Source organism: Lathyrus oleraceus, chromosome 1 (genome assembly GCF_024323335.1).
Source record: "Lathyrus oleraceus cultivar Zhongwan6 chromosome 1, CAAS_Psat_ZW6_1.0, whole genome shotgun sequence".
Taxonomy (NCBI): Eukaryota; Viridiplantae; Streptophyta; class Magnoliopsida; order Fabales; family Fabaceae; genus Lathyrus; species Lathyrus oleraceus.
The window spans coordinates 348,523,595-348,533,595 of record NC_066579.1 but is presented as its reverse complement, the minus strand read 5'-3'; positions in this window follow the sequence as shown (position 1 = coordinate 348,533,595).

Below are 10,001 nucleotides of genomic sequence, written 5' to 3'. Positions count from 1 at the left end.
AGCAAGAGACACACAATGAGATCCTAGTCACTTTCCTCCATGTCAACCTCTTATTCCTCACTCTCCTCCTCACTACTTTGGCCTTGGTTTTGGTTTTGGCTAAGGTAGAGGTTCTTGAGTGAAGCAACTTCAAGACAGAGTTATTTAAACCCATTCATCATGAAAGACTCCATAGAAAAAAAATTAATGTAGAGAACTTCATTTGTATATCCGCCTTCGGGAACGGGTGGAGGAGCGTTGACGAAAGGATCATCTTTGTATTTGTAAATGCCATCCTCGTCTTGAATGATTTTGGTGTTCCTTAAAATGGCGCTGACATTAATCTTGCATACGGGTTCATCCTCTTCTTAGGCTCTCTTTTTAAATCTGAAGGTGTGAAAAACACAAGAAAGGGGGGTTTGAATTGAGTTTTACAAGCAAATGCTTTTTCCAAAACAAGAACACCACTAACAAGTTAATAATAAAGAAATAAAAATACAAGTATTTTTATCCTGGTTCGCTTGAAAGTCAAAGCTACTCCAGTCCACCCGCCAAGGTGATTTTGCCTTATACACAAGGAGTTAATCCACTATAATCAACAGATTACAATAAACACAAAGAATAACCTTCTTTGTCTTCTCAAGGATCCAACTATACTCTAGTCTCCTTAGGACTCACAAAGAACAACCTTCTTTGTATTCTCAAGGATAACCTCCTTAAGGAATCAAACAAACAATTTGAATAATATTTTGTGTGTCAAAAGATGCTTTTATACAAGAAGATTTTACACAAATGAATAACAAACACTTTAAAGAAAAACTGTATAAAAAAGAATTATAGCTTTTTACAAAGAAAAAGACTTGTCAAAATATTATATGTCTGGCGCTTTTCTTCAAGTCTCCAAGTCTCACTTATATAGTATAAGAAGAAGACTATTGGAGGGAAAAATGGAGAAAGCTCATAGAGTGGCTGTCCACTGTTGGATGGGAAAGGAGTGATACTGTGTACTGTCCTTCGCCCATAAAATCAGTTGTAGGTGTGTTATATAGGACTATCCTTGTCCATGAAATCTGGTAGTGGAAAGGATGTTCGATTTGTACTATGAAGAAATATAAAGTTGGATTCATAAACTTCAGAATCTTTGGTCTGAACCTTGACAGTGCCAGTAGTCTGGATTGAGATCTTTAGAGTCTTCAGAATCTTCAGAGTCTTTATAATCTTTAGTCAGAACCTTGATAACTTCAATCGTATGGCTTAAGATCTTCAGAAGCTTCATCTACATAACACAACTTCAGAAGCTTGCCATTCTTCAAAAGCTTAGTGATCAGAATACTGTCCAGAAGCATGAACTGAGAGAACATTGCAGCAGCAACATAATTTCTCCTCAGAAGCTTCTAAGGAGAGAATCAACATAGAAGCAGAAAGATCATTGCAGCAATAATATTAAACATCTTTCTGAACTTCTAATAGCTGGCGCAGAAGCGGATTTGGAACACATAGTTAAGAAACTGATGACCTTGCACATCATATATTCAGAATCAAAACTGGTTGTTAAAGCTACACAATAACAAACCATTAGGGTACCAAAATTGATCTCACATAAATAAGATATTGTTATCCTCAAAATTCAAGGTATAGATGCAGAACCAAATCTTGTTCTAACAATTTCCCCCTTTTTGATGATGACAAAACATGTATTTTAATGAATAGTTTTGTACAGGGTAAGCATAGAAGAATATATCTTACAGAAGCACAAAGCTCCCTCTGAGATGTATAGTCCTATAAAGATAAAATTAGAATGAAAGAACACCTTCATAATTAACCTTTTTGAAGTACCAAAGTGAATTATCAGTTAGAATCTGGTTTATCTTTAGAAGTTGATTGATGTTGTCCAGAGAACTGGTTTGATAACATCCTCATTCTGATAAGATTCACTTCAGAAGCTTTGTTAAGTTCTTTTAAAGAAACTTTAGAGTTGGTTACCTTCTTAAACAAGCTGATTTTCTTATATGAACCTTGACTTTTCAAGTCTAATTACTATAGAGGAAACTCTTCCTTATAGCTGGATTCCAATTCCATGATTTTTAGAAAGAACTTTCCAGAAACACTTTGATGCTAAGTACTCAATGTTCTAGGTTCAGAACATGAATATTAGTTCCTTGAATCTGATATCCAATCATCAACATGAAGGTGTACAGACTCATATAAAAGATCATTTTTTAGAAACCTGTAGCTTATATTCTGATCTTTGAAACTTCATAAGAAATTCTGATGTTTGAACAAAAACCATTATAATTCTTGAAATATAATCCTGCAGAACATTTAACAAACTCTTTTTCGAAGTAGTTGTTAGCAGAAAACATTATTCAATGTTTGGGTTTTTAATTAAGGAATTTAGATATCAAAATAAACACTAATTATTCCCCTTTGATATGTTATGTTTTCTCCCCCTTTGTCATTAATCAAAAAGGTAGAGACAAAATAAAAATAAATGAAGAGAAACAAACATATTTTCATTGAAAATGCCAAAAAGGCAGTGAAAGATACAACTGGTTTTTAACAAACCGGAAATACAAAGAACTAAAAGGAACTATAAAATGCAGCAAGTAAACATAAAAGACATACCTACAAACTTAGATAAAAACACACATGTGCGAAGATACTTTTTAGAAAAACTAAGGGTTTTGGGAAGAAAGAGGAGGAGGCGGAACAATTGGGTAGTCATCCGGAAGATTAAAGGGACCTACCAAAGGATCAATATCATCTTCAAGAGAGATCTCCATGTAGTGTGCTAAAATTTCTAGTGGATCGTTATTTGTGAAGATAGGATAGTTATCCACTGGAATATTATTGTCGTTGATTTCTTCCTTTAATGGAGGACTGATTTCACTAGAGATAGATATAGGAGAAGATCTAGGCTGAGCTAGTTGCAATTGTTGAAACTGTTCTTGAATCAGTTGTTATTGAGCAGCCATTGATCGACTTGGAGAGAGTTTTTGTTGTTCAGCCATTGAGGAAGATGATAAAGATGAAGAATAGTTGTAGAGAGAGAGAGGGTTGTTTTAGGTTTGAAAACTGAAAGTGTGGGAGTAATATGCGCGTAGTGTGAAAATATGAGTGAAATGGGTTTATATAGAAAATTTTGCAATGATGACAAAAAGGGAAATGCACAGTCATAGGGGGAAGCGTAAGAGTTTAAATTAATTCCAAGAATTGAGAAACCGAATGTGTCAGGCTTTTATTACGCATGCTCAGAAAGTGGGACAATTGTCACCACTTAGAACCACATGAAATAAAATGACAAAACAATAATTAATGTAATAAATGTTCAGAATTAGGAAGACAAATCGATAAGATTGCTTCTCATCAGAACCTTTCTGATGCATGAAAACTTCCTTACTTCAAAAAGCTCATGTTTCAGAGTCAACAAAAAGTATTCTCAGAATCTAATCCAGAGTTCTGAAGAATTAAACATTCTGAAAGGCATCTTTTCATTCTGGATAGAATTTCATAAATAAGTTTTTCAGAATGAACACGAATCTATCTTCAGCAAGAGGTTTTCTAAAGATATCAACCCATTAATGGTCTGTATCAACAAATTTTAAATGAAAAATACCCTTCTGAATATAGTCACGTAAAAAGTGATGTTTAAATTCAATATGCTTAGCCCTAGAATGCAAGATAGGAATCTTAGATAAACAAATAACAGAAGTATTATCACAGAGAATGTGAATGTTACTCTCAGATATCTGATAATCTTCCAGCTGACTCTTCATCCAGAGTATATGAGTGTTGCATCCAGAAGCTGTAATATATTCAGCTTCGGCTCTTGAAAGCGCGATTGTTGACTGTCTCTTGCTGGACCATGAGATCAAGTTATCTCCTAGAAATTGGCAATTTCCAGAAGTACTTTTTCTTTCTATTTGGTCTCCAGCATAATTAGCATCATAATAGTCTACTAGTTTGTATTCACTTTATTTTCTATAAAACAAACTAAAGTTAGTAGTACCTTTCATATACCTAAAGATTCTCTTAACAATAGTTAAGTGAGTTTCCCTAGGATCTGATTGGAAGCAAGCACATAAGCAGACACTGAATAAGATATCAGGTCTATAAGCGGTTAGATATAAAAGAGAGACTATAATACCTCTGAAAAGCTTATGATTTACCTTACTGCTTACCTTTTCTTTCTCTAGAATACATGTAGGATACATTGGAGTCTTTGCTAGCTTACATTCTGATAAGTTAAACTTCTTCAGAAGTTCCTCTTTATATTTTCTCTGATGAAAATATGTTCCTTCTGAACATTGATCAATCTGGATTCCTAGAAAGAATTTGAGTTCTCTCATCAGACTTATTTCAAACTCTATTTGCATTGACTTAGCCAAATCCTTGCACAATGACGCATTAGCAGAATCAAAAATAATATCATCAACATAAATTTGCACAACCAGAATATAATTCTTAAAGGTTTTGCAAAAGAGAGTTGTGTCCACTTTCCCTCTAGTAAAATTATTTTCCAAAAGAAAGTTACTTAGTCTACCATACCAAGATCTGGTAGTTTGCTTCAGACGATGTAATGATTTTTTTAGTTTAAAAACAATCTCAGGATTTTGAGAACTTTCAAAACCAGGAGGTTGATGCACATATACTTCTTCAGAAATATATCCATTCAAGAATACACTCTTAACATCCATTTGATAAAGGATAATGTTATGATTGACTAAAAATGAAATTAAAAGATGAATAGATTCTAACCTGACAACTGGAGCAAATGTGTCTGCATAGTCTATACCTTCTTGCTGATTATAACCTTGTGCTACCAGTTGAGCCTTGTTTATGATAACCTCGCCTTTCTCATTCAACTTATTTCTGAAGACCCATATAGTTCCAATGACATGGAAACCCTTTGGTATCTGTACAAGATCCCAAACATTGTTTTTGGTGAATGGATTCGGTTTTTCTTGCATAGCTAGAATCCATTCATTATCCAGAAGAGCTCCAGGAATAGATGTGGCTTCTATCAGAGGTACCAAACCTAGAAGAGTCTCTTCAGAAGGTTTAAATGAAGATCTTATTCTGACTGGAGCATTCTTGTCTCCCAAAATTAGTTCTTCAGAATGAGAAGTTCTTGATCTACTATTCTTCTGATGAGTTGGATCAATGATAACTTCTAGTTGAGTCGTTTCTTCAGATTCTTTGGCTTTGCCTTCTGATTCTTTTTCTCTAGAATCAGTATCCTTGTATTTTGAAAGATTGATCTCCAGATCTGCAAATTTCTCAATTAGCTTTGACTTTTAAGGGTCAAGCTTATCATTGAATCTAACATGAATTAATTCCTCAACAATTTGTGTTTATGTGTTAAAGATTATGTATCCTTTAGAGCATTAAGAATATCCTAACAATAAACACTTTTGTGCTTTAGAATCAAACTTGCCAAGATTTTCTTAAGTGTTCAACATAAAACATTCACATCCAAAAGGGTGAAAATAAGAAATGCCAGGCTTTCTTTTATTCCACAATTCATAAGGAGTATTATCCAGAATAGGTCGGATAGAAATCCCGTTTTGAATATAACAAACTGTGTTAACTGCTTCTGCCCAGAAATGCTTAGCCATATTAGTTTCTTGGATCATGGTGTGAGCCATTTCTTGCAAAGTCCTATTCTTCCTTTCTACAAATCCATTTTGCTATGGAGTTCTAGGACAAGAGAAATCATGAGAAATACCATTTGAGTCAAAGAGTTTTTCAAAATGTTTATTTTCAAATTCGCCACCATAATCACTTCTGACTATGACTATTTTGCAATTCATTTATGTTTGCACTAGTGAGCAGAAGGTAGAAAACACATAATGTGACTCATCCTTGTGTTTCAAGAACCTTACCCGTGTCCAACGACTGTAGTTATCAACTATGACCAATCCATATTTCTTTCCATTGATATAAGCATTTTTCACTAGTCTAAACAAATCAATGTGCATAAGTTCTAACGGTCTAGAGGTGGAAACAATAGTTTTTTCTTTGAAGGATGTTTTAGAAAACTTGCCTTTCTGACATGCTTCACAAAGAGAATCTGAAGCGAACTTCAGGTTGGGTAAGCCTCTGACTAATCCAAGCTTATTTAGATGAGAAATCCTTCTCATGCTAACATGGCCCAAACGTCTATGCCATACCCATTACTTCTTATTAACCAACATTAGACATTTTACATTTTGATCTTCAAGATCACAAAGTCTAATTTTATAAATATTGTTCTTTCTCTTTCCGTTAAAAAGGAGTGTACCATCTTTCTGACTGACAGCCTTACATGAATTTTGATTAAAGATGATATCATAACTATTATCACTAAGTTGACTAATGGACAATAGGTTATGCATCAGACCATCAACTAAAAGAACATTAGTAATAGAAGGAAGTTTATCGTTGCCAATGGTTCCAAAGCCAACAACCTTTCCTTTCTGGTTTCCTCTAAGACCAACGAAGCCTACAGGATTAAGTTCTAAATCTTGGAACATAGACCCTCTTCCCGTCATGTGTCGTGAGCATCCACTGTCCAGGTACCATGACTGTTGTCTCTACTATGATGTTAAGGATGCTTGCAACATAAATGATTTTATCCTTAGGTCCCACTTTTTGGTTAGTCTCTTGTTAGTTTTCCCAGAGTTTCTTACAACTTTGGGTCTTTTTGCAGAAGGATAATCAAGAGATATTTGTGAATGATACTTAGGTTTCAGAACAAAGTTCTTATCCTTTGTATGTTTATGTGTCTGTGCAGAAGTATCAAGATCAGCGCCAAAAGGCACGAAATGCACATAGAGAGGTTTTGGTTTTAAATTCTGACTTTCGTTAGGTATTATAGATTTTGTACAACCTAAACATTTCTTTCCATTTCTACTAACTCCATAGATCAAGGAATCCATTTTGCTTCTATCTATGCTTTTATCCAGAAAGTACTGGAATGCTCTGTCATATCTAATGACACAATTAGTACAAAAAGCTTTTGAGATTATTTCCTCCTCTAGTTTTGAAAATTTTCTTTTCAAAATAGAGTTGTTACTTTATAAAGAAAATACTTTTTCATTTAGAGAGGAAATATCTTTCTCAAGCTCACTCCGAGTTTCAGAATCAATTACTTTGACTTGTGTAAGGTCCTTCTATTTACTCTAAAGACTCTGGTACTTTTCCAGTATTTCAGAGAGAAATGATTCAATATCAGAACTAAATAGGTTAGAAAATACCTCTTCAGAATCGGAACCGGATTCTGATTCTGTTAATACCTTGTTTGGTTCTTCAGACCCTATGGGATCATCTGTAGTTGCCATCAGTAAAACATTGGCTTTTTCTTCGTCATAATCATCTTCTTCAGATTCTGAGTCATCCCATGTAGTCATCAACCCATTCATGCCTTTATAGAAATTCTTCTCAGGCCTTCTGAACTTTTTCAGGTTAGGACAATCATTTTTGTAGTGGTCTGGCTCCTTGCACTCGAAGCAGATAACTTCTTTTCCATAACCTTGCTTCTTCTATCCAGACGAAAAATTAAAGCGACCAACAACCCTTCTGACTCCTCTAAACATTCCTTGACCATTTTTCCTGTGTTCCAAAGTTTGTTGGCTTTCCTTGAGATTAGAGACAACTCATCATCATCCTCTGAGTTTTCATCAGATCCTTCTGATTCTTCCTCAGCTCGATAGGCTCTTGTTTACTTAGGCTTGGACTTTAAGGCAACAAATTTACCTCTCTTATGAGGTTCATCTCCTTCGAGCTCAATCTCATGGCTTCTTAAAGACCAAATGAGTTATTTAAGACTGATGTTGTTGAGATCCTTTTCCAGCTTTAAGGTAGTTACCATAGGTCTCCATTTTTTGGGAATACTTCTGATAATTTTCTTGACATGGTCAGTTGTAGAGTATCCTTTGCCCTGAACTTTAAGTCCTGCAACAAGCATCTGAAACCTTGAGAACGTAGTCTTAATTGTTTCATCATCTTCCATTTTGAATGCCTCATATTTTTGGATTAAGGACAAGGCCTTTTTCTCCTTTACTTGAGCATTTCCCTCATGAGTCATCCTCAGAGAGTCAAAAATGGATTTGGCAAAATCTCTATTTGTTATATTCGCATACTCCGTATAAGAGATATCATTGAGCAATATGGTTCTGGCCTTATGATGATTTTTGAAATATTTCTTCTGTTGATCAGTCATAGGACTTTTTGCTATAGTATTTCCTTCAACATTCATTGGGTGAACGAAGCCATTGACTACAAGATCCCAAAGATCAACATCATAACCATGAAAGAAAATTTCTATTCTATCTTTCCAATAGTCAAATTTCTCACCATCAAAGATTAGTGGTTTTGCAATGTAATGATCTCTTTCATTATTTTTAACAACATTAGCAATGACCATTGTTTCTCACACAAACTGGATCGGTACGGAACACTGTGAGATGTTGTTAAAACTCTTATCACTATTAGAACCGGAGCTTTGATGCTAATTAAAAGTGTGAAAAACACAAGAAAGGGGGGTTTGAATTAGGTTTTATGAGTAAAATCTTTTTCCAAAACAAGAACACCACTAACAAGTTAATAATAAGGAAATAAAAAACACAAGTATTTTTATCCTGGTTTGCTTGAAACTCAAAGCTACACCAGTCTACCCACCAAGGTGATTTTGCCTTATACACAAGGACTTAATCCACTATAATCAACAGATTACAATAAACACAAAAAATAACCTTCTTTGTCTTCTCATGGATCCAACTATACCCTAGTCTTCTTAAGGACTCATAAAGAACAACCTTCTTTGTCTTCTCAAGGACAACCTCCTTAAGGAATCAAACAAATAGTTTGAATAATATTTTGTGTGTTACAAGATGCTTCTACACAAATGAATAATAAACACTTTAAAGAAAAACCATATATAAAAGAATGATAGCTTTTAACTAAGAAATAGACTTGTCAAAATATTGTATGTCCGACGCTTTTGTTCAAGTCTTCAAGTCTCCAAGTCCCACTTATATAGCATAAGAATAAGATCGTTGGAGGGAAAAATGGAGAAAGCTCATAGAGCGGATGTCCACTGTTGGATGGGAAAGGAGTGATAATGTGTATTGTTCTTCGTCCACAAAATCAGTGGCAGGTGTGATGTATAATATTGTCCTTGCCCATAAAATTAGGTAGGGGAAAGGATGTTCGATTTATACTATGTATTATTTAATCACGTTCCCATTTGATCTCATTTTCAAGTTAACTGGCTTCTGATGAAAGTTGATGAAGCATGAAATGAAGAAATATAAAGCTGGATTCAAAAACTTCAGAATCTTTGGTCATAACCTTGACAATGTCAATAGTCTGGCTTAAGATCTTTAGATCTTCAGAATCTTCAGAATTTTCAGAGTCTTCAGAATCTTCAGTCAGAACCTTGATAACTTCAATGGTATGGCCTGAGATCTTTAGAATCTTCATCTACATAACACAACTTTAGAAGCTTGCCATTCTTCATATGTTTGGTAATCAGAGTCACATCCAGAAGCCTGAACGGAGAGAACATTGCACCAGCAACATAGTGTCTCCTCAGAAGCTTCTCAGGAGTGAATCAACACAGAACCAAAAAGATCATTGCATTAACAATATTGGACATCTTTCAGAACTTCGAATAGATGGCGCAGAAGCGGATTTGGAACATATAGTTCAAAAACCGATGACGTTGCACATCATATATTCAGAATCATAACTGGTTGTTAAATCTACACAATAATAAATTATTAGGGTACCAAAATTATTCTCACACAAATACAATATTGTTATCATCAAAACTCAAGGTATAAATGCAAAAACAAATCCTGTTCTAACAAAATCAACTCCATAGTATTCCAAGATTTTAGCAATCAATCTTGCATACAGTAAGCCACCACTCAAACCTAGTTGGTGTTGCATGTGAAACATGAAAGTATACACCCAATTCACTTTGATCCTTTTATTTATAGCATAAATAAGTTGAATTTCAACATCACCAATTTGCA